Here is a 27,530-nt window from a genome sequence, read left to right on the forward strand (position 1 = left end):
TATTATTGAACCCTTCTTTATTCGGGGTACATTATCAGCACCCCATTATGTGCAGTTAGCAGACAAAGATACGCTGCACTCAATGCTGTCTGAAGACGGGACATTTCCAACACTCTTTCTGTACGATGGTGCCTGTAAGGTACCGCTTGTGTTTCCTTTTTTTCCAGTTTTACAATTTTTTATCGCGTCTACAGATATCATGTAGCGATCAGTGAGTAAAATGGTACTGGAGAATGCACACGGGGGGAGTAAGATCTCATTTCCCACCCTGGCTGAAGGAGCAGGTGGCCCAAATGGCGCTGCCAGTGGACAGTGGTGTGAGGCGCTATGGCTAGGAATGAGAACGACTCTTACGTCAGCAGCGAGGTATTTGTGACAAGCACAGTTATTCTGCCACGAAGCAAGTAATCTTGCTCAATAAATACTTGCTAGTAAAAGTCGCTATTCCAACTCAGATATTAGGAGAAGTTTGCACAGAAACATCACGAGGTTAAGTACGAGGTACAGACTACGCGCCATAGTGGTCTGTCGCCGATAGAATGCCTTCCAAAGGAAATTATCAGTTGTGTTGATATTATTAGTTTATGGTGTTTAGCAGATAAATACATCATAATGGCATCCCTTTTGAACGTTATTCTAAGTAACATAGCTTCTCGCTTCGTCAGAATTACACGATGTAGAACTGCCCGAAGGCGCTGATACTGCTTCTGTGAAGGTCATCGGGAGTATCTAGGCAAAGAAGGTGGGAAGAGTACTACACGACGACGACTTGACTTTACTTGCAAAAGGTGGATGGAAAAGCACGGGCAGTAACACTGTACGCCTCTAATACCATCCTCTACGAGCTCACTGGCCATGCTGAGACATCTCTGGAGGTTCAACGTAAGTGGAGGGTCCTAGCATGCCCTGCATAATGACGGAGTAGCCATCCGGGCGTACCTGCATATCCAGTTTCTCTGGTGGTCCTAGAGGTCCGGTGGATTGAACACCACGTTCCCTGGCCTGAAGTCCATTACACTTATGTCTGTCAGGACATGTTAAGGGGCTTGTGTATGCAGTGAAGACCAGAACCCTTCGCAGGTCAGGAACTGGACTGTTCGATGCTTCTGCCCGCATACTGGTACTTGTCTTTGTTAACGTCTATGAATGAATGAAAATAATATTGTTTTTCTCGTTTTATAGTCGATGAGTTGGGTATCTCATACGACCTCCGTTCCATTTCAAAATTACTAGTTGCATTCAAGATGGTGGTTCCATAATGGCCGCCATGTTGGTAACATTGCTTCACATGTTTTCCTTCCTTATTCCACATCGTAGTACTTGACTTCAGATTTATGTTTAACCAACTGTTTTTGTTTTAGAATTGTTGTTATACCCATGCGTGCCATCCTGTACAGTAATTATCAGAGTCGCGGTGAGTTCCTATTAAAGTAGACTGCAGCTACTCACTCATCTCAACGCATTCACTTCGCGCAATGCACTTTTTGCTTTTTTCTTAATTTCTGGCTGTCGTAAATTACAAAACTTATATGCTCTCCCTTGATCTCCTCTCCACAATTACTCAAAGCGTGGTTGGTGGGATTTCGTAATAAGCTATATACCGTCGTGTACTGCATACGAATATAATGTGATAGAGACGAATGTCTTAAGTGCGTCGTACTCTACGTGAAATTAACTTGTCTTTTTTCTCCTTTCAGTCTTAGCACTGCTCGGTACGGACAGCTGAGATCCGGCCCGTTGTGCTGTTATCTTAAGACTGATACCAATGAGATGTAAGCGTGACAGAGGGAAGCCTAACTCAGAAAAGTTTGCTGGGGTTTAACTTAAAACTAAGAAAAACCTCCAGAAGATCTTCTGCCAAACGGTGGCACTCGCTTTTTTTTTTTTTTTAATTTTGGTCTTAAACTATACGTCACGGACAAAATATGAAGGCCTAGTGTATATGCAAATGTCTGCAAGAAAATGAAGGCGATGACTTACTGAACACGTGTTTCTGTGTGCCTCACATAATATCAAGTTAATTAAAAATGATAAATTATCAATACTTAATGCCCAGATTTGTAAAACACTCATAAATTACATACAACCTAAAGAACAAAATCGTTTCTTATATAGTAAACATTCAGGAATTCCTTGAAAATGCTGAAAACGACCTATGAGTAAGTTAGATAGCGATCGCACATCACAAATTGGTTCAATATATTGAATTTCTTGCAAGTTTAGGGAACGAAAATATCACCATAGTAGCCCAAATTTCATCCTCCATCTCCAATATGGACGCTTCAGGATACGGAACGTTTGAATCTCATGTATAGGATACCTGGGAGGAAGTAAACATATAAAATTAGTGCTCCTCTTGGGTTAGTTAGTTGAATCTATTATTAACAAATGTTGTAACTGATCGAAAAATTCGATTAAATGGATGGAGCCCGTCTCTCAATTCTTCAAAAGACTCGTAAAGTAACAAGCTGACATTTACAACCACATATAAGCTTAAAGAACTGTGAAACAAGATAGACATTCTTTGTGCGCAGAAATGCGAGAAGCCTCTTGCTATATTGCGGAGCCTGACCTCAGCGATATGAGACCCGGCGCTCACAGCAATAAAACTGTCAGTCTAGCTAACATGAAGCGGTCAGCAATCACTTTTTTCTTCTTTTGTAATCCTAGAATGTCTGGTCCCCAAGAAGGTCAAGAGAGACCAAATCACTTTTCTCACTAACGACAAGCAAAAATTACGGAAAAATCAAAACCTACCTTGCAGAAGCTGAATCTGTTGAAATGAAGACGTAGCTGCAATATAATTTATAGCGAAGGAACGCTCTCTGGAAAATTGTGTTGAGTACAATCGATAGTTAAGGCGAATAAAAAGGTTTTGGATTCATCTCCGTAGCTGAGCGGGAAAGTCTCGAAGAGGTAAAGTCAAAACCCCGATTTGAACCTAATTAATTCAACGATCTTTTGACTAGACAATTCGTTGAGCTAGTTAAAAATGCAGTTGCTACTATGACGATGTCTCCAGTTAAACAACGTCCTGTTCTGAAAATTTTATAACACAGTATCAGATGATATTGAAATAATTCCAGGAAGGCCAAGAGCAATGAAAGAAGCCTTTAAAAGTATTGAAAGAGCTGCTGGAAACAGAATCCAACAGCTGATAAAGAAAAACAAAGTACACTGCCAGAAAAAAATTAGTACACCTTTTTAGAGGTTTCCAATTTATTCAAGATTTTTGCTACAACAGTACATATGGAATACACGAAATGATTACTTTACAGATCAATAGTAGAAGTTGTTCTGAGGTATTAGGTATCGACCCATGCTGAAACACCCATATTAGTACGTGGTGTGGCCTACGTGGGCGACAAAAGCATGCCCTGACTGTAGCATCCAGTCGATCGTACAGATGGCGAATACTGCCTTGGGATACGTCGCGTCACACCTGCTCGACCTGTTCATGCAGTTCTCTACGGGTTGTTGGTTGACCAGTCGCACGAGTCGCTTCTCGTCCCATCACATTCCACACGTGGTCGACTGGAGACGTGTCCGGGCATTGTATTGGCCAGGGAAGTTGCTGCACATCTTGTATAGCACCCTGAGTTTCGCGGGCAGTGTGTGGGCGAACATTATCATGTTGGATCAACACTTCACCTTCCCATTGCAAGGAAGTTAAAAGAACGGAACGAGATTCCTGCACATGCCGAGCACTGGTTGGCGTCCCCTCCAGGCACACCAAAGGTGATCGAGAGTTGTAGTCTATCACACGCTAGGCCATAAGGCCTCCAGAGGGTTCAGTGTGTCTTGGACGTATATCCTTTACGGCACATCGCTCACCAAGTCTACGTCGTAAGCGCAAACGACCATCACTTGCGTGCATGTAGAGTCTACTTTCGCCGCTATAGGCCACGATGTGCCATTACGTCTTACAAGTGATCATCTGGCAGTATTAATCGAACCGTGCAAATCCATATTGCGACGTGAGTGGGAGCCGGGCTAGAAGAGTGTATGTCCGTAGTCACATTGCTAATAACAACATTAAATGTGACTTTTCATGCTTTCCCGACGGATCTGTTGCAAAAACGGTTCTCGGGTTTTCCGCCCGATCGTATTGTGCAAATCGCACAATATTTCTTCGATGCAGCTGCTCGACATCATCAGGTGGTGGTAGCACAATACGATCCGGCGGCAAACCCGAGAAGCGTATTTGCAACAACAGTACTTGTTGACACGCGTGGACTCAGAAGCAATCTTATTTGTGCTGTGGTAGCTGCACGATCAGCCACTGCTGCCCTCACAATACGACGATCCTAGCGGGCACCTGTGCTGCATGGACGTCCAGAAACTCGTCGACCGGTGTGAGAATGTTCACGTGACCACTGATACAAGCATGGTTGCGTAACTGACGCAGCACGTCCAGTTTGTATGGCAATTCTCTGAAAGGAACATCCCGCCACTAGGAGGGCCACAATTTGACACCTTTCAAACTCACTTAGTTGACTGTAGGAAGCATGAGTGCGTTTCTGTTGCATGGTTGCCTGCTTGCTTCACCAGTTTGAACCATACTGACCCCTCTGATTGTGAGCATTCCCTATTAGAGGGCAGACACAGATGGTGCTCAGGCAGCTATTCTACTACTCTATCTGTTGACGGGCTACGTTGAAACCATTGTCAATTCATCTGCTATCTCCCTAGGTGGCATACGCCATCATCGGATCAAAATCTACGTCATCTTTCCAGTGTACTAATTTTTTCTGTCACTGTGTGTACGTGCAGCTATGAAATATCGTACTAATGAAACTTTCATAGAAATACACTCCTGGAAATTGAAATAAGAACACCGTGAATTCATTGTCCCAGGAAGGGGAAACTTTATTGACACATTCCTGGGGTCAGATACATCACATGATCACACTGACAGAACCACGGGCACATAGACACAGGCAACAGAGCATGCACAATGTCGGCACTAGTACAGTGTATATCCACCTTTCGCAGCAATGCAGGCTGCTATTCTCCCATGGAGACGATCGTAGAGATGCTGGATGTAGTCCTGTGGAACGGCTTGCCATGCCATTTCCACCTGGCGCCTCAGTTGGACCAGCGTTCGTGCTGGACGTGCAGACCGCGTGAGACGACGCTTCATCCACTCCCAAACATGCTCAATGGGGGACAGATGCGGAGATCTTGCTGGCCAGGGTAGTTGACTTACACCTTCTAGAGCACGTTGGGTGGCACGGGATACATGCGGATGTGCATTGTCCTGTTGGAACAGCAAGTTCCCTTGCCGGTCTAGGAATGGTAGAACGATGGGTTCGATGACGGTTTGGATGTACCGTGCGCTATTCAGTGTCCCCTCGACGATCACCAGTGGTGTACGGCCAGTGTAGTAGATCGCTCCCCACACCATGATGCCGGGTGTTGGCCCTGTGTGCCTCGGTCGTATGCAGTCCTGATTGTGGCGCTCACCTGCACGGCGCCAAACACGCATACGACCATCATTGGCACCAAGGCAGAAGCGACTCTCATCGCTGAAGACGACACGTCTCCATTCGTCCCTCCATTCACGCCTGTCGCGACACCACTGGAGGCGGGCTGCACGATGTTGGGGCGTGAGCGGAAGACGGCCTAACGGTGTGCGGGACCGTAGTCCAGCTTCATGGAGACGGTTGCGAATGGTCCTCGCCGATACCCCAGGAGCAACAGTGTCCCTAATTTGCTGGGAAGTGGCGGTGCGGTCCCCTACGGCACTGCGTAGGATCCTACGGTCTTGGCGTGCATCCGTGCGTCGCTGCGGTCCGGTCCCAGGTCGACGGGCACGTGCACCTTCCGCCGACCACTGGCGACAACATCGATGTACTGTGGAGACCTCACGCCCCACGTGTTGAGCAATTCGGCGGTACGTCCACCCGGCCTCCCGCATGCCCACTATACGCCCTCGTTCAAAGTCCGTCAACTGCACATACGGTTCACGTCCACGCTGTCGCGGCATGCTACCAGTGTTAAAGACTGCGATGGAGCTTCGTATGCCACGGCAAACTGGCTGACACTGACGGCGGCGGTGCACAAATGCTGCGCAGTTAGCGCCATTCGACGGCCAACACCGCGGTTCCTGGTGTGTCCGCTGTGCCGTGCGTGTGATCATTGCTTGTACAGCCCTCTCGCAGTGTCCGGAGCAAGTATGGTGGGTCTGACACACCGGTGTCAATGTGTTCTTTTTTCCATTTCCAGGAGTGTAGATTCAAATTCGTTATTTCTTTTTAGTTAGCGTGTGTAGTCCAGAAACGACTGTTACTGAGGGGAAATAAAAGTATATACTTGTAACTAAGAAACATTATCCTAATGCAACTTCATTTGTAGAAATGTCATCATACAAGTTTAATGGTGTGCGTTGTCTGAAAACGACTGTTGTGCACCAATGAGAGCTAACGTGGCCTTAGAAAACATTTGAAGTCTAAGCGACTGTTGAGGAAAATTTAGTTAAGAGTATAAAGTTTTAGTGAGGTCGGTGCAAATACTCATTGTTTTTGATGGACATCAGGCAGATACGATGGGAAGCAACTTGGCGTATTTGAAAGAAAGATCTTGAGGCCGATTTATAGGGCTATTGGGACAATATGGTTTGTGGTAGAGGAAATTCAGCTCTGAATTATACAAACTGTTTAATGAGCCAGACATTGTCAGTTACACAAAGATTACATGGCTGCAATGGGGACAACATGACAGAATAAGAAGCTATTGAACGTAGTGCCTGTAGGAACTAGAAGAATTGGAAAGTCAAAGCTAAGCCAAGGTAAATGTGTCAGTGTCAGAGAGGACACAAGGAACACTGGAATTAAGAGGAGTTCGGTACGCTAAATCAGACAGAATGGAAGGGCTGTCGTGACAATGTTGACGATGATAATGGTAACATTTTGATTTGCAACTTCACTGAGGTGATTATCTACCTAAATCTTGTTAGACTTAAGAAGTGGGCTTAAATTATCCAACTACGACAAGTCGATTGTTAGATTCTGTCTCTTAATTCGCGTATTAATTTCGAAAATTCCAGATTACGAGAGCAAATCAGCTTCTGTCAACGATTTGCAACAAGCTTTGATAAATTTTATTCAACTTTACGATCACAATCCAAACGATGTCATTACGTTAATACTGTATTACACACAGACAACATGTGTTTTTCAGCATGAACGACAAATTACAGGATATTCGGATATTCCCTTAACGAACTTCGAGGACTCGTAGAGGAGAGTGTGAACGTTATATTTTGAATAGGCACCCATGTCCGGAAACGTACCGTTTACTTTCTAAGACGGTTTCATTTAAGATGTTTAACTTAGCCACTTCTGCTCGAGGAACTGAATTAGGCGTGATGCAGTACAATTATTAGGTAACAATGCAAAAGGAAACATGACGAGACATCCATTTATAACTTAAGCAGATTTGTTTCAATCAGCACCTAAAAGTTATGTGTTGACATTATACCAAAACAAAAAAGACCCAGCATAATGTAAGTAGATAATAGTACTGATGCTTTATAACACTGGCTCGATGTTGTGACCACATACAACAATGATACAGATATTATAATTACGGAGCATCTTCTGATACACATTCACCATCCCACCTGGTGTCTCTTCATTTTCTAGTGCAGCGACGAGAACTCGTGACAGCAGATCTTCCTCTGTCTCCAAAGGAGTCTTGTAAATTAAACTTTCCATTAATCCCACAGGAAGAAGTCCATAGCACACATCGTAGTGTCTATCCTATTGCACACCAAGACAAGCAACTCTGAGATTTTTCTCTTCCCCTCAGCAGACGTGGACGCGTTACACACTTGGGACATTCGTTTCTATTCAAAATATTATGTACTCACTCCCCTCTACAAGTCCTAGAAGTTTGTAACCGGAATTTCCGAACACCCTAAATAATAAAGAACACGTTCATAATGGGACGAAATCGTCAAATGGAAAAACAACGGTGGGAGTTTCCCAAGGGACAGTAGGGGACTTTTACCAGATAGGACTAACTGAGTAATTGGACAAAATCCAAAACAAAGCAGAATTCTTATTTTTAGCGCGAGAACGTTTCGGAGCTACCCGTTAAAACTGTGAGAACGTGAAACCAATTTCGTAGCTGTGTGTCTTGTAAACGATCACCCACTACCGCACTTCCTGCTCTGAACGCGCCTGAAGTATTGAATCCATCTTCTACTACAAGAGTGATTCGACATTGTCTTCATTACGGTTAAGAACGGGAAGGGAAAACACAACTCTACTTAACAAAGATTCGACCGCAGACTCAGTGAATCGTGATTTGATTAAGACCCACAGATAAATGAACAGGAGCACTAAAGTAGGAGTCCAAAATCTCTCCATACAAGACAGTTACTGTTGGACTGGAAGACAATGCTCAGTCAATCAACAGAAACCACTTCCTCACAGGCAATGAGAGGACACAATACGAAAAAATAAAACAGTTCGGGATGCGCTAATAATTGTGAGTTGTTATAATGACTACGGATGATGTAATTATCGCAACTAGAGAACAACAAGATCATGAAACGTTTCTGTGGCGATAACCATTTGCTATCCATCCTTCGCTCAGGCGAACCGTCTCAACACAACGCGTAAAAGGTAGGACCATGTCGTCTGGAATCTGACTGTACCAGCGAAGGAAATGCGTCTGGACAGCAGAAGCACTAAACTTACAGATGTTGCTTTGGCTATCTGAAACCTCTGGTTTCGAAGAACAGGGCCGATGGCGCAGAGTGGGTTACTTTCAACAGGCGACGTAATTGTCGCCACTTGTACAGTTTTGGGCTGGCTGCTTAGTTGCATTAGGATGCCAGACACTGACTTATTCTAACGGCCAATACGGCGTCTTTGAGTCCTCGCTGGCGTATACATGGGCAGAAGACGGTTCAACTAGGCACAAACGGTTCTCTAACACAGCAAAACGCCATCTTAGAGAAAATTACGAACTTTTAAATTAATGCATTTACTACCACTAAAAATTATGAACAATACATCTACACTTGCGTATCGTTGCTATATACTTAGTATGTCTCAGTCGCCCTCGAAACACACATAAAATAACGCAAAAAGTTATAGTCAAAAGTAATTAATACCACTGCTATCCTCGAGGGCTAATTAACGTAGTTCTGTTTTGGCGATATAGTTTGCCACCACTGGGGAATGTTGCATCACAATAGCTCACGGAAACTGCCTCCTTGGAAGCCAAAGGTCGTGCTGTCCTATCAGTTCGTGGCTTTGGACTTTATTTGACAGGCTCCTTTCTAACCGCAGAACTATCTCTAGGCCGGCCGCTGTAGCCGAGCGGTGCTAGGCACTTCAGTCCTGAACCGCTCGACTGTTACGGTCGCAGGTTCGAATCTTGCCTCGGGCATGGATGTGTGTGATGTCCTTAGGTTAGTTAGGTTTAAGTAGTTCTAAGTTCTAGGGGACTAATGACATCATAACTTAAGTCCCATAGTGCTCAGAGCCATTTGAACTATCTCTAGTTTAGACCATTATTTAATATTTAGTCTGAGTCTGTTCACTTCAGGCACTGTAGAGTTCCGAGAGCATAATTCGTAAAATCAGACTCTCACCAAATTACTTCCTCTAAGATACGCCACACGAAATGATCATGTCGAGAAAACTGACAGAAATTACCGACAGTAATACGGTGCGGCACAAATTTTCTCTCGTCGCCGGTGATGCCGCACAAAGTCCTGATGCAGTTAATATCAATAGTCCCTTCCCTTTCCGTTCCTTTCTCCCCTCTCCTCCTTCACTTTAAATCATATCTTTAATTGACTGATACACTTCTTGTATGTCCTTTGAGATATAGAGCTAAATTCTGTCGAATTGGCTCGACAGATCGTCAAAATTCCGAGCTGCTTGGAAGGCCCTGCCCATAATGCTCCAGATGTTCTCAATTAGGGAGAGATCCGGCGATCTCCCTCGTCATGGTAGTGTTTGGCAGTCAGGAAGGTAAGCGGTAGTAGCTCTCGCTGTGTGAGGGCGTGTATTATCCAGCTCAAATTAACCCAAGGATGACTTACCATGAAGGACAACAAAAGGGGTGTAGAATATCGTCGACATACTGCTGGCTCTAAGAGTGCCGCAGATGAAACCAAAGGGGTCCTGCTACATAGAGAAATGGCTCCCCACGCCAACACTCATGGTTATCAATCTGTATGGCAGATGACAGTCAGCTTGGTTCCGTAGCTCTATGGAGCGCCCCAGAACGTCTTCGGCCTTGAAATTCATTGACTGGAGTAGAAATTTCTCCAGTGATCAGTCGCGCTTAGAATTCAGCACCAATGACCACCTGAGGTTTGCCTGGAGACGCCCCGAACTGCGGAGAGATGTCAACCTTGATAGTTGCCTACCATACGGCTCGCCAACCAGTAGTGTTGGTCATGGGTGCCATTTAATTCCATGGCAGGATCCCTTTGGTTGTCATCCGTGCCACCCCTCCAGCGCAGCGAAACGTCCGCGATATTCGACTCACCGTTTTATTGCCTTTCTGGCAGCCATCCCGGGCTTACATTTCAGCAAGATAATGCCCGCTAGCATACGGCGAGAGTTTCTACTGCTTTTCTTCGTGCTTGCCAGTCCCTACCTTGGCCATTGAGACCATCGAATCTCTCCCCAATTGAGAAGGTCTGAAGCACTATGACCAAAGTTCTCCAAGCAGCTCGGAATTTTATGATGTAACTCGTTAATTGGACTGAATTTTGCACGTTAGTCCTCAGGACATCCAAAAACTCTGTCAATCAACGCCATGCTGAATAACTACTTGCAGAAAGACGAGAGGCGAGCTAACGCGTTACTGACTTGCTCACTTTGTGAGGCTCTTTCTGTTGAATAAACCATCGAATTTTTCTGAAATTGTAATCTGTCGTTTCTTTGTACACTCGCATCACATCTACTGATTTCAGTCTCATTCGGATAATTCCGTCATCGTGCGACGTTTATTTTCTCTTAGAGTGTATACTAAATATGCACAATCTGTAAAATTCCGTTTTTCGCTGTCCTTCCTGGTGTTACTATTTTAATGGCCAGCAGCGTCAATGAATTTATTGGTAATTTCTACGTATTTATTTTAGGAGTGTTGGTTATAGAATGTATTTTTCTTATTACATTCAGGATCTTTGAAACTTGCTTTCTTGTAGCAATTTTTTCACTGTCTGTAATATTGTTCTTAATCTGGTATTTACCATAAAGACTTCATGTGCAGCTGAATCGAGCACATCTTCGCGCGCGATAGCTCATCGATTACTGAATTCGGGGAGGTGCACCGGCCCCAGATCGAATCTGCCCGGCGGATAAACGACAAGGACCGGTGTGCCAGACAACCTGGATGTGGTTTCTAGGTAGTTTCACATACACAATTAGACGAATACCGAGCTGATGTCCATGTCCCGGCTCAGATACACGATTCTCAAATACTTGGAAAACTTTCTCAGACTTCCCTGTGGATAACACTAGATGCAGACAGATCGGGTGGACAAATTCCATCCAAGGGTTAGAGGTAAGGAGTGGCTGCAATAAGGGTATCTGGCCAACCTATACCACTAAAATTTCCAAATCTAAACTAAAATGGCGACCCCACGAAGACACGCGGTAAGACCAGCCCAAAGAAGAAGTCTACAAGTGGATTTTCTCGATGCCCTATCCCTCTGTGATGAGATACGTGTCCTCATTTCAATGTTGCAATTCGTCTTCGTTCTTCGCCATACCTCTGGGAACCTTAGTATCTCCTGTTGGATACTTCTCTCTCAATTCTACTAATCTATCATCATGGCAAATTTTCCGCAAGTTAATGATCTTAAACTAAAAGCGCTTCACACCAGCTCCGTTTCAAATATTTGGGCGTAATGTTGAACAGCGTGTAACCCCTCCACAAAAAATTTAAAAAAATTGATATTATAAATAATTATTATGAATAGCGATTCTAATTTATGTGTGTCCTCAGAACAAAACTGGTTCCCATTTAATTTACCCACAAAATTCATTTCTCATTTAATGTAAGCTCGAAACAGAAAAATTCCTAAGCCTCATAATAAAAAAATAAATTCAGTAACCTGGTAAAATTTGGACGACAGCAGTGCTGCGTCGTGGCCCTGTAAGATCATTCTGAATAAAAAGCAAAAATTCTTACCTCAATAAAAACGGCGAATATATCTGCTCTTACTTAACATTTTTCCAACACAGCTCCATGCAATGCTGGCTTATACATTTGTGATTTGTGAAAGGAAGCAACTGATTTTTAAAATTGAAATGAATGCTTTTAAAAAATTACTTTATATTGCAAAAATTTTTTTAAAACATTTGGATGACAGTCCAGATACATTACTAGATATGCACGACGCTGCTTCTTTACCTTATACAATAGTACTCCATCTACAGATTCCCGACCAGAGCAGACTGCAGACAAGCGCAGAACACCTCAGACAAGCGACTAGCCACAACTAACTGCTATAGTTACACAGTTCGTAGTGCAGTCAACACTGCTCTCTGGTCAGTGATTCTATATCACAGACAGCGCATACCTCTTCCATAACCCTCCACTGGGGGGAGGGGGGGACAAAAATTTGGCAGCGATGGTGAGTCAGTTGGACTTGCCATGAGCAACAAATTTTTCTTAATTAACTAAGTTTACAGTCACAGAATATATACATATATATATATAAGTGCAGAACATGAAATAAAATATAGTGCACATGCACTGAGTACAGAACATATCAAGCAATGACAAAATGTATACGCAATGAGTACAAAACATATTAACAAATGACATAAAGTGCACACGCACTGTAGTACAGAAGATATCGGGAAATCACAAAATGTATACGCAATGAGTACAAAACATATTAACAAATGACATAAAGTGCACACGCACTGTAGTACAGAACATATCAGGTAATGACAAAATGTATACTCAATGAGTACAAAACAAATTAACAAATGACATAAAGTGCACACGCACTGTAGTACAGAACATATTAGGAAATCACAAAATGTATACGCAATGAGTACAAAACATATTAACAAATGACATAAAGTGCACATGCACTGTAGTACAGAACATATCAGGTAATGACAAAATGTATACTCAATGAGTAGAAAACATATTAATAAATGACATTAAGTGCACACGCACTGTAGTACAAAACATATCAGGAAATCACAAAATGTATACACAATGAGTACAAATCATATTAACAAATGACATAAAGTGCACACGCACTGTAATATTTTTTTTACCATTTTACAAGAACTAGGATAGGAAAGGGAAGGATTGCATCATGGTTATAGCACAGTAGGTTGCACGTAGCTGCACTGAAAGTCCATATCTTTCTACAGAAGCACAACACCAAGTGAGACAATCTGAAGTTCTCTTCCCTGAAGAATTAATCAGTGTAGCCAAGACACTGAAATGTCGTATTAATATTCAATGTTATCATTTTGGTAGTACATTAGGTACACCAAACAGTGGGACCATAATAACATCTCCATCGATCAAGGTGGTGGACAGCATGTCGTGTCAACACCACGTTCTTGTAAGGTACACCAATGTAGAATTAGTGCAAAAACCAAATATAGTGCTCCATGATCATGAGGATAGACAGGAGAAACGGATGTTGTAGTAATTCCTGGTAATTAGGTCAGAAGGTGAAGGACATTAAGTCTTATGCCAGTCATCATTGAGAATTACACTAGTCTTTCAACTGATTTGAGTAATTGGTGGCACTCATCGCCTAGTTACTGAACATTTCTGTACTATGTATGAAGTATTACAGAATAATGTTCATAAGTCATCTGATTATAGTGAACATTGGCACTCATTGCCCAGTTACAAACCATTTTATGCATTATTCAAAAGTGATCATTCAAAAAGAGTTAATTAATGGCATACTATTTACATAATTCAGCTAGCTATAGTAATCAGTGGCACTCATTGGGCAGTTACAAACCATCAGAAGTCATCCTCCAAAACAGGAGCAAATGAGTGTAGCATCAAGCTACTAGTATTCATATATATGGCATGTAAGTGACATAATACAAATATAAGAAACAGTGGCATTCATTAGCCAGTTACTAAACATATAGCAAGTATTGAATATTACAAAACATTTTTCATCATTCAAGTGACATATGACATATTTAAAAATAATTATTGGCACTCATTGGCCAGTTACAAAACATCAGAAGTCATCCTTCAAAACAGGAGCTAATGAGTGTAGAGCATGTATGCATTATTACAAAATATCATTCACTATTACTCAGAATAAACTGGTAGCATTATTTGGGACTGTTAATACATTTTTTTATACTAGCAATGCATTGCCTTGGGATCGATAATTAATTGCTGGGGCATAACAATATTTAATATTGACTTATTGCTGCAAATGAGGATAGGTAACGTCATTCGTCATGAGTCAGCTGTAGCAAGGTTATGAAACAAATAAAGTATATGTGATCACATTCATGAATGACACACACAAATGGGTAAAAAAAATGCAAGTACTAGAACAGGTTTAATGACCAACTGCTTATAGCACATTAATTTCATGAATAGCTTCTTCTGGAAAAAAAATACAAAACGGACTATTAAGCTGAAAGAAGAAACGCATATTATGCTGAAAAGTAGTGAACTTCGAATTAACAGGTAATGAAATGTGTCTTAAATATATATGTTCTCTAGCTGTTCTTTCCAAAACCTTCAGTCATCATACCATGCGACATAAGACATACTGTCAAAACGAACTGCATCAAATACTTAAATAACTACATAGCATAAATACGTAAACTTCCTCATTACTATCATCACCTGCAAAGAAAAACTTCATTCTTCATATTACTATATTCTTCATCACTATTCATCACCATTCATTATCATCTGCAAAAAGACACTTCATCATACAACTATTCATAGTGTAGAGTTCCTTATTTCTAGCATATTTCATCACTAAAACTAAGATGTGCAGTTCTGTCTGACAGCCTGCATCAATCGCCACGTATTCTAAAAGAAAAATAATTAGTTAAGACTGCTATCATACGATGTGTATAGTATACTCTTGTTAATGCTTGTTAATTCTGATCCATTTACTCTTCGTGACGAGATATTGCATCTTCTTCCGTTCATTCCGAAGGTGAAATTCCCATTTAATTTATTTCTTTTACACGTTATTGCTTTCTGAAAATGATGAACAATGATTAATATCTTGCATTCAAATCATATACCCATTGAATAAAAACTGGTTTCTAGTGATATAATTGGGCATACAGCATATCATGACAGAAAACGTAATATGTCAGAAACATAGACAGTGTGCAGGTGCAAAAATGTACACAGAGTATCACAATGTAGCAGCAAAAAAAAAAAAAATGTAAAATAGTCACGATGTTGACATATCATCAGGCAAAATGTCAAAGTCAACTGGTGTTTGTTACATCTTAAATATTTCATAGTGCATACAAATAAAACAGGAAAACAATCATACATACATGAAGAATGGAAAATGTGCACGGTCTGATGTGTAACGACAAGAAAAGCGACCTGCTAACCTTACCTTGCCGGGCACTTGCCAAGAAAACAATCATACATACATGAAGAATGGAAAATGTGCACGGTCTGATGTGTAACGACAAGAAAAGTGACCTGCTAACCTTACCTTGCCGGGCACTTGCCAAGAAAAAAATACGATAATCATCAGTAAGTGTTCATATAAATATAATTGCATCATTGGTCATATAAAAATCAGGAAATGGCATTACAGTGTGATAAATCATCAAGTATATTCATTTAATAAGGGGTTTAACATTGGAGACATGGTGATTGCCTTTACTTTTTCTGGTTCTCAAAGTTTCGACGTGTACTACATTGGGGTGAGGAATGCTGCGAATTCGATATGGACCTGCATATAAAAGCTCAAATTTACTACACCTATTCTTTCCTCTGTTGGATAAATAATATGTGCGTACTAACATCTTCTGTCCAATGTGAAAGTCACGGCGTGTACAAACCTGTTTTTGCTGTCTTCTCCGGCGCTCTGCGGCACGTTTGATGTTGTTCAGCGCAATGTCAATTATTTCATGGTGTCGTAGTCGACGAGATGTAGGAAAGGTTACTAATTCTTTAATTTTGTTAGGTGGTTCAACATTTTTCAGTATAACACTCGTAGATAGCATAGCAGATTCGTTTGGTATAGAATTAATTACATCCTGGAATGAGAGTATAAGTGTGTCCCAATCAATATGTTTTTTTATGGCAGTATATTCTACATAGTTTACCAATTTCTTTCATTAATCGTTCACAAGGGTTCGAAGAAGCATGGTACCTGGATATATAGATCGGAAAAATGTTTCTAGCTCGTAACATACGTGTCCATATAGCAGATCGAAACTGTGATCCATTGTCGGAAATTACTTTCAACACATGCCCTACATGGAATAGAAAATGTTTTACAAATGCTTTCGAAACAGTTTTAGCAGTAGCTTTGCGTAACGGAGTGAAGGTAACAAATTTTGAAGTGAGTTCAACAGCGACAAAGATGTAGCAAAAACCTCTATTAGTTCTGGGAATCGGACCAAAAATATCTACGGCAGCCATGTGTCTCAAATTAACAGGTACAATGGGATGTAACGGAGGAATATGTGAAGTCGTATCTGACTTAGCTTTCTGGTAGATTTTACATGACGCTAAAACTCGTCGAATACGTTTCTCCATGTTGGTAAAATAACAGTTCTGTCGCAGTATAAGAAAACATTTTCTGGCTCCGTAATGTGCGTAACTTAAATGAGTATACCAAATTAATTTGTTAACAAGCTCGTCAGGAATACATAATAACCAGTTGTTGCTGTCAGGGTGAGAGCGGCGAAACAGAATATTATTACGTACAATGTAATGGTTTCTAATGGTAATATTATTCCTATCTTGCCAAAGGTGTTTAATTTCTTTCCATACGTTGTCTTTACTCAGCTCTTGTGCTATGTCTTGTAATGACGACGAAATATAATTTTCAAATGCAACTTGTTAAATGTACATGACACTGAAATTTGCTTTGCAGAAGTTGGTTGCGATGTCTTGCTGATTGTTGCTGAGAGAACGGGATAGTGCATCTGCTACAATATTTTGTGTACCGGGAATGTGAACAATTGTAAAATTAAATTCCTGTAAAGAAAGTTTCCATCTGCTTAATCTGTCGTGTGTAAATTTAGCGGAAAGTAAAAACTGTATAGCTCTATGATCTGTGTAAACGGTAGTGTGTCTTCCATAAAGAAAATGCCGAAATTTCGTAAATTCCCAAACGACACATAATGTTTCAAGTTCTGTAACAGAATAATTGTGTTCAGCAGGTGACAGAATGCGACTTTCAAAGGCGATGTTTTTAATTACTGTAGTGCCATCTTCTTCAATTTCCTGAAAAGTGTGTACGCCTAAAGCGGTGTTAGAACTGTCGGTGGCAATGGATAAATTTCTAGTAAGATCTGGATGTGATAAAAGTGGTGCATTCAACAAAGCTTCTTTCAGGTTCATAAATTCAGAATGTGCTTGTCTATCCCAGGACCAAATAGTGTTTTTACCCGTCAATTGACATAATGTAGGGGTGTCTAAAGCAGAGTAATGAATAAATTTACGAAAAAAGTTAACTAAACCCAAAAAGCTGCGTAGTTGTTTCTTCGTCGTAGGAACAGTAATGTCACGTAAAGCTTGAAGTTTTTCCGGGTCAGGCGCAATGCCTTCTGCTGAAATCACATGTCCAAGGAATTTTACAGAAGTTTTGCCAAAGTGCGATTTACCGAGATTAACTGTGAGTCCTTGTGCACGAAATGTTTGCAACAGTTGTTCAAGAATCAGATTGTGTTCAGACCAGTTAGCTTCTGCATACGTTGTGATTCTGTCTCTTAATGCAAAAGTGTGTATCGGATGTCGTCAAAAGTAATAACATTTTCGTGAACAAGATTCTGGGTATCAAAAGTATTGCTTGCGTCGCTGGAAGATGCAACCTGTACTGTATCTAGTCAAATTCTATTTAACGTGCTATCATTTTCGGGAGGATGCTGTGGCATTTTCACTATTTTTACTGTTCTGTTATTTCTTCCTGACGTATTACGTTCGGGATCGTATCTACTGTCTGGTTCATTCATGATAATTTGTTATTGCGGATAATTTTGCTGCTGGTAAGGCCGACTGTTATTAAACGTACGCTGAAAATTGCGCTCATTACTTTTACGTCTGTCATGATAGTCGGTGCATTGCGATAGGAATTGAAATGGTGTGTTTCCTGTACGTACTGATTTCCTTGTTGCTGTGCGTTACTGTTTGTTGGAGCTGACGCTATACGTGTAGGCGGCGAAACATTAAAGCTTGGTTGACCTTGCAGACTGCATTGTTGGTTAGGTAGGTATGCTAACCGGCTGGTTTTGATGCTGTTGTTGAGAGAAACCTCTGTTGTTACCAAAATGCGGTTGCTGATAATTTTGACGATTGCTGAAAATGTTGTACATACTGATGATTAAAATTTTGTCTGTTATTAAAATTACGGCGGTAGCTGTCATTTCGGGAGTGTCTAAATAGAACTGTCACTTTCGGTAAAATTTGTCATATTGGGTTTTCTTTACTCGTTTCTAATCCTAGATAGATCGATTGTTGAAGAGCTGTTTTGATAGATATAAAGGGTAGTAGAATAGAAGGCAGCAGTGCAGAAAACTATAAAGATGAAACAGCGCTACTACGGCCGGGGGCCCTGTGCACGCTACGGCACATATTCATTGAAGCGTAATGAATCCCCTGAGGTCTATTACGCTCTGCAAATAAATTTTAGTTTCTGCATTACAGGCAATGCCGGTGGAAAATCAAAAACAAATTGTTGTATCCAGTCCAATGCTAGTTTTTGCATTACTGGCAATGCTGATGAAAATACAAAAGCAAATTTTCGTATCCAGTCCAAAGCGTGAATCTGTGTTCCGTCATTATTAAATACTTTAAATTTTCTCACGGATAGAAAATGCTTGTAATCAAAATTATCGTCTCTGTATGTCTGAACAGGTTCAGGATTGTATGAGAATCTGATTGACTGTGACTGTTCGGAATCTAACTCACGTACTCTCTGTAAATCACCTAAATTATACTGGCTGTGTGAGTCTGACAAATGTTCGCAAAGTGGCGTATGCTGTGATGCATTAAAGGCTGAAACATTTTTCATCTCTGTCACTTCTTGCTGTAAATATGACAATTTTCTACGTAATGTATTATTGGACGAACCTATCTCACTGATCGTCTGCAGTAAATTTTAAAATTCGTCTGTTTGATTAAGCGAAACTGGTGACGCATCGTCTGATTTGGTGTCATTATTATTTTCGATAACATCAACACGACTGGCCAGTTCATCATATTTTTCAGTCAGAGCTTTTAGCTGATCATCGTTTTTAGTATCACAAGCATTAATTTGTTTTTGTATTTTACGTGTGGTTTCGTTCAATTTCTTAACGTCTGCTTTGATGGCATCGGGATCCTGTATTAGTTCTAATTGTTCAAATCTGTCGGTCACTGTCTGAAAGTCTACTGTGTGTGTCTCTGTTTTTGCTTTAAGATCGGAGATTTCATCATGCAATTCGGTGTTCAAGTGTTTGATAGCATTAATTTCGTCTGATACTGTAGCAATATTGTTGTTTACGTATGTTTTCGCTTTCGTAAACAATTTACGCTTATCTTCCTGTCTCTGTGCAGTAATTGTTTCCATTACTTGTCGCTTTACTTTATTCTGTTCCTGTATAAATTTGCGGTAACGCGTTTCACTGTTTTGTAGGTGGTGATTGAAGCGTTCGTCAATTTGGCTGTTCTGTTGGTCAAATTTCGCGTCTACTTTCGCATCCAGTGTGGGTGAAAGTTCTGCTGACATTAATTTAAACTCCTCGCGTAACTGTGTTGTGTTTTCAGATCATTGTTTAGCGACTGCACTAATTTCGTGTCTAAGTGATTCTGTTGTGGCTGCTTGTGTATTACTTAATTCTTGTGCAACAGATCTAATTTCTTCACTGCTTTTACTAGCACAAGCCTTAATTACATCACGTAATTGTTCCTTAGTATCATGACATTGCGCGGCAACGGCTGCAATCTGTTCACTAAGCTGTTTGTAATTGTTGTCTAGTTTTTCATTAAGTTGTTTGTTCCATTCATTAAGTCGTTTGGAATTGTCGTCTTGTTTTTCTTTATTTTCATTAATTTGTTGTTTGAGATTTTCACTAAGTTGTTTGTGATTGTAGTCTTTTTCACTTTCATTAATTTGTTTGACATTTTCATTATTTTGTAGTAATAATGCCATAACTTGATCCCAGCCAAAATTAGCGGCTCTATTCTCTGTACTGTGTGATGGTGTATTTGCTTTTTTCGCATTTTGTGTAACCATTTGGTCATTCTGTAATTCACAAAAAGGTTTGCCAATCGGATGTGCACTGTTGGTCACTATCTCGGAATTAAATAAATCTGACGTATTTTGACTACATTGTTCATCTTCATGAAAAACATTTATCTGTTCACTATTCAAATTTTGCAAACCAGGTGTGTCAAACTGCGCAGCGTTCATTGTATCGGAACATGCCGCGTCATCAATTATTACATTTATGGTAGACATAGTTGAATTTGTTTGCTCATCATTAGCATTAAAATCATTACTAGTGGTCGGTACGCACTGATTGTCTGTAAATGGAGGATTATCATTATTACCCTGAGTGTCGCAAGTATTATCGGTCAAGTTATTCGAGTCGGCTATATCACTCATTACACATCGCGATGTACTGTTAACAGTTTTTCGTGGCATTTTCCACAAATCAAAATTAAGCACAAAAATGAAACAAAGACAAAGCATAAATGGAACAAACACAATTACAACAAAGAGCAATAAATTGCCGATCATCTGTGAAAGAAAGCGTGACAAATTTGTAAATGCGTTGCGCCAGATGCAAACTACATTTAAGTAAATAAGAGCAGATATGTGACTACTTCTCAGAGATTCACAAAGAAATACGATCCTGGCTGGATGTCGCCAAGTGTAACCTCCCCACAAAAAATTTAAAAAAATTTAAATTATAAATAATTATTATGGATAGCGATTCTAATTTTTGTGTGACCTCAGAACAAAACTGGTTCCCATTTAATGTACCCACAAAATTCTTTTCTCATTTAATGTAAGCCCGAAACAGAAAAATTCCTAAGCCTCATAATAAAAAAATAAATAAATGCAGTAACCTGGTAAAATTTGGACGACAGCAGTCCTGCGTCGTGGCCCTGTAAGATAGAATAGAGAAACAATTAAAATCGCTCAAAAGAGGAAAGGCCTCTGGACCCGATGGGATACCAGTTCGATTTTACACAGAGTACGCGAAGGAACTTGCCCCCCTTCTTGCAGCGGTGTACCGTAGGTCTCTAGAAGAGCGTAGCGTTCCAAAGGATTGGAAAAGGGCGCAGGTCATCCCCGTTTTCAAGAAGGGACGTCGAACAGATGTGCAGAACTATACACATATATCTCTAACGTCGATCAGTTGTAGAATTTTGGAACACGTATTGTGTTCGAGTATAATGACTTTTCTGGAGACTAGAAATTTACTCTGTAGGAATCAGCATGGGTTTCGAAAAAGACGGTCATGTGAAACCCAGCTCGCGCTATTCGTCCACGGGACTCAGAGGGCCATAGACACGGGTTCACAGGTAGATGCCGTTTTTCTTGACTTTCGCAAGGCGTTCGATACAGTTCCCCACAGTCGTTTAATGAACAAAGTGAAAGCATATGGACTATCAGACCAATTGTGTGATTGGATTGAGGAGTTCCTAGATAACAATGGAGAGAAGTCTTCCGAAGTAAGAGTGATTTCAGGTGTGCCGCAGGGGTGTGTCATAGGACCGTTGCTATTCACAATATACATAAATGACCTGGTGGATGACATCGGAAGTTCACTGAGGCTTTTTGCAGATGATGCTGTGGTGTATCGAGAGGTTGTAACAATGGAAATATGTACTGAAATGCAGGAGGATCTGCAGCGAATTGACGCATGGTGCAGGGAATAGCAATTGAATCTCAATGTAGACAAGTGTAATGTGCTGCGAATACACAGAAAGATAGATCCTTTATCATTTAGCTACAAAATAGCAGGTCAGCAACTGGAAGCAGTTAATATCATAAATTATCTGGGAGTACGCATTAGGAGTGATTTAAAATGGAATGATCATATAATGTTGATCGTCGGTAAAGCAGATGCCAGACTGAGATTCATTGGAAGAATCCTAAGGAAATGCAATCCGAAAACAAAGGAAGTAGGTTACAGTACGCTTGTTCACCCACTGCTTGAATACTGCGCAGCATTGTGGGATCCGTATCAGATAGGGTTGATAGAAGATATAGAGAAGATCCAACGGAGAGCAGCGCGCTTCGTTACAAGATCATTTAGTAATCGCGAAAGCGTTAAGGAGATGATAGATCAACTCCAGTGGAAGACTCTGCAGGAGAGACGCTCAGTAGCTCGGTACGGGCTTTTGTTAAAGTTTCGAGAACATACCTTCACCAAAGAGTCAAGCAGTATATTGCTCCCTCCTACGTATATCTCGCGAAGAGACCATGAGGATAAAATCAGAGAGATTAGAGCCCACACAGAGGCATACCGACAATCCTTCTTTCCACGAACGATACGAGACTGGAATAGAAGGGATAACCGATAGAGGTACTCAGGGTACCCTCCGCCACACACCGTCAGGTGGCTTGTGGAGTATGGATGTAGATGTAGAAGATCATTCTGAATAAAAAGCAAAAATTCTTACATCAATGAAAACGGCGAATACATCTGCTCTTACTTAACATTTTTCCGACACAGTTCCGTGCAATGCTGGCTTATACATTTGTGATTTGTGAATGGAAGCAACTGATTTTTAAAATTGAAGTGAATGCTTTTAAAAAATTACTTAATATTGCAAAAATTATTATTAGGACATTTTTTTAAAACATTTGGATGACAGATTATGCTTATCCATTACGGATATTTTAGAACCGTGACTGTATATTAATGTAAATAAATTATACACAACTGCAACCAGTCACTTTTTCATTAATAATGCTTTATTACATTAACCGGTTTTCGAACCCTTTCAGGTTCATCTTCAGATGATTTCGGCAGAATCCGGGAAGTTACATCATTACTGGTAGTAGCATAATGCTGGGTGCTGGTTCTATGGCAGAAAGATGGGTCACACTTCAATGTATCGCCATGACTATACCTTATCTTTCGATATCGATGTAAATTTAGTTTTTACTTACTGCGACAGTATAGGCGGCTTTTTTCGTATCTGTCTGCCTCCATTCTGATGTCCAGAACACTTTCACACGAACTATATTAATTCACACTTTAACAGTGACACTTGACCAGCATCCAGCATGTGCTTTACAACTGTTGCTTATAACAAAGATCTTGACAGAGAGATATGGCATAAGCCTACTTTGTACAGAGATGTAATTTGTTGTTCTTTACATGTGTTAAAGTCGATATAAGGGCAAGTTTTTTCATTAGAATGTTGATAACATGAGAGCACTAGAGAAAATAATAATAAACTACTAAAAGAATAAATTTCAGGTGATCTGTTATGCTATTTCTATTTGTATGTTACAGGCAGCTTTTTTTTTTCTTTTTTTTCTTTTTCATGAATCCCTAGGAAACAATAATACAGAGTTATTGGTTCTGCAGTGAGGTGCAGTTGTCTGTATGACTAGGACCTGTATATTTAAATTAATAACAAATCTTCAGATGAAATGTTGGCTTATTTCTGTTGTAACGTTAACGTGATCTGGAGTATTATCAAGAGCAGATTTTGTTTATTTTAGCTAAAGATATATGTATAAGAGTTAAAGTGTTTGTAATGGATTAAAGCTGTTTGAATGGCTGCACATTTAATATTTTAAAAATCATGAACAAAAGATTCTTTAACTGTTGACTTATTTTTATTCTAACATTAGAGTGATCTGGGATATTGGTAAAGGCAGCTTATGTTTGTTCCAGCTAGAATTAATATGTATAAAGTACTGATTTATGTTAGCAATGGAGGGCTTTAACATTTAGAGATATGGTACATGTCTTATTCTGTGGTAGTATATTACATTGACACCATTTCGGTTAGGATGTAAGGAGAGGGGGGGTGAGTCATTGGGGGGGGGGGTTTGGGGAGCCGGTGTAGGCTTTATTGGGTGGTTACTTGTTTTGAACTAGTAGATCTTCAAAGTTCTGAAGGAAGAATTTGTTTCTCAGTTCAGTTTGATCATTGAGTAGGTTGTCAGGTGCTGTATTTGTGTAGACAAATATTTCAATTTCTTCGAGAAGGTCAAGTATTGTGCCTTTGTTGGCAAAGTGTAGTATTCGGAGATTCTGTTCTATGTTGTTTTCAGAATGATTGTGTTGGGCAAGATGTGAGGCAAAGCTGGACTTGTTCAGGTTGTTGAGACGGAGTGCATCCATGTGTTCTTTAAATCTTGTTGTGCAGCTTCTACCAGTTTGTCCAATGTAGAAGCTTGGACATGAGTTGCAAGTGAGCTTGTACACACCTGACTTTTGATATTTTTGTATAGTGGTTTTGGTGCTGTGTATGATTTTATTTTGTACTTTGTTGTTGGTGAAGAAACTTATTTTTATTTTGTATGTCTTGAAGAGGTTGGCAATTTGGTGAGAAATCTTCCCTAGGAAAGGCAGGCTAACAAATGTGGTTTTCTTGTCTGTGGGTGGTTGTTCAGCACTTGGTTGATTTAGTTTTGCTGTATGGATTAGTTTATCTATTATTGCAGGGTTGTACCCATTGGTGGAGGCAATTGATTTAATAATTTCTGTTTCTTTTTGTCTTTAATTTGTGTCTATTGGGATTTTCAGCATGCAATTAACCATTGTTCTGAAGAATGCTTTTTTATGTTGGTCTGGATGGCAAGAGGATTTGTGTATGGTAACATTGGTGGTTGTTGGCTTTCTGAAAATTTGAAATTTATGCTTCTGATTTTTATTTGAGATTGTTAGATCAAGATAGTTAATGCCTTCTGGTGTTTCATGTTCTACTGTGAATTGGATTTTATTGTGTATTTTATTAAGTTCTTTGGCCAGATTATCTATTTCTTCTGTTGCTCCATTGAACAGAATGAGTGTGTCATCAACATAGCGTTTGTAATAAAGCAGCTTATCTTTTAGTTGTGTTTGGGACCTGAAAAAGTTATTTTCAAGGTTATTGATATATATGTCTGCTAGCAGGCCTGCAAGACTACTACCCATTGCCAGTCCATCTTCCTGAATGTAAAACTTGTTGTTGAACAGGAAGTAGTTGTGTGACAATATGAGTTCTAGGATCTCTATGAGTTCATAGATTTCAGCTCTCCCCATTGTCCCATGTTTCAGTAAGTTATTTCTTATTAAACTAATTGTTTCCTTGACGGGTATGTTTGTATATAGGTTTACTATGTCAAGAGATGCAAATTTAGCTGTGATTGGGATGGGGATATCTTTTATACTATTGATGAGCTCATAACTGTTTTTAATAGAGTAGTTATTTTCAAATACATATGCCTTGCGGATAATATCATTAAGTTTTTTGGTGATTTTATAGCTTGGGCTATTGATAGAGTTCACAATGGGATGTATCGGACATTCTGGTTTGTGGATCTTAGGCTGTGATCTCAGTTTTGGTGCTGAAGGGTTCATCACTATACAGTGCTTTGCTTCTAATGGTGTCAACAAGAATTTGCAGTTTTTAAGTAACTTTTTAATTTTATCATGAAATTTGGGAGTAGGGTCATATGCTATTTCCTTTATATTATTCTTTCTGTAGAATTCACAAGTTTTGCTAATATAGTCTGATTCATACATGACAACAGCTGTGTTACCTTTGTCTGCTCTGACAATGAGGGCATTTTCAACTGAAAGTTTCTTATTTATGTCATATAATATCTTATGTTCAGTATTCATCTTATTGTACATTTTGTTCTGGTGAATGTTTCTCATAATGATGTTGTTTGCCTTATGAGCTACAGCATTTTGTTCATTGTGTTTTAGTTTAGCTGCTGTACATGCAATTTTTGTGTTAACTATGAGGTCTTTAATGTTGCTTTTATTTAGTGAGGGGGCAATGTTGTGCTTAAGGCCTTTGTTTAACAGCTTTATTTCATTACTACTGAAGCATATTTCTGTAATATTTATCACTTTATCAAAAAACTTATGTTCCGTTTCAGAAGAGATACTGGGGGACCTCACTGCATTCTTTGAAATTAGAGCATTTATCTTTTTCTCGTGTCTGTGTGAGATAATAATGCGTTCTTTGTTTACATATATATTGACATAATCTAGGAAGACCATGAAGACATGAGCAACAAGTTTATGGCTAAGTTCTAAGTGCATACTATACAGCTTTGAATTGAGCAGATCTTTCTTTTTGTAAAGAGACCTGATTTCAGTTTTTAACCAAATAATTTCACATCGTGCTTTTGCTATCTTGGCTGACATACTTTGACTCGTTATTTTTATTCTGATATAATTTGGAGTCACGTTTTCTGAGAGACATTTTTTGTTAAATCTTATTGCAAGGATTGTTTTCGTTAGTTTAAGTTTACATAGCCGAAATTCGCGCATTGTTCTAATTACCTGGCGTGGTATCAACAGATTATGCTTATCCATTACGGATATTTTAGAACCGTGACTGTATATTAATGTAAATAAATTATACACAACTGCAACCAGTCACTTTTTCATTAATAATGCTTCATTACATTAACCGGTTTTCGAACCCTTTCAGGTTCATCTTCAGATGATTTCGGCAGAATCCGGGAAGTTACATCATTACTGGTAGTAGCATAATGCTGGGTGCTGGTTCTATGGCAGAAAGATGGGTCACACTTCAATGTATCGCCATGACTATACCTTATCTTTCGATATCGATGTAAATTTAGTTTTTACTTACTGCGACAGTATAGGCGGCTTTTTTCGTATCTGTCTGCCTCCATTCTGATGTCCAGAACACTTTCACACGAACTATATTAGTTCACACTTTAACAGTGACACTTGACCAGCATCCAGCATGTGCTTTACAACTGTTGCTGATAAAAAAGATCTTGACAGAGAGATATGGCATAAGCCTACTTTGTACAGAGATGTAATTTGTTGTTCTTTACATGTGTTAAAGTCGATATAAGGGCAAGTTTTTTCATTAGAATGTTGATAACATGAGAGCACTAGAGAAAATAATAATAAACTACTAAAAGAATAAATTTCAGGTGATCTGTTATGCTATTTCTATTTGTATGTTACAGGCAGCTTTTTTTTTCGTTTTTTTTTTCATGAATCCCTAGGAAACAATAATACAGAGTTATTGGTTCTGCAGTGAGATGCAGTTGTCTGTATGACTAGGACCTGTATATTTAAATTAATAACAAATCTTCAGATGAAATGTTGGCTTATTTCTGTTGTTACGTTAACGTGATCTGGAGTATTATCAAGAGCAGATTTTGT

This window comes from Schistocerca cancellata, chromosome 1, assembly GCF_023864275.1.
Source record: "Schistocerca cancellata isolate TAMUIC-IGC-003103 chromosome 1, iqSchCanc2.1, whole genome shotgun sequence".
Taxonomy (NCBI): Eukaryota; Metazoa; Arthropoda; class Insecta; order Orthoptera; family Acrididae; genus Schistocerca; species Schistocerca cancellata.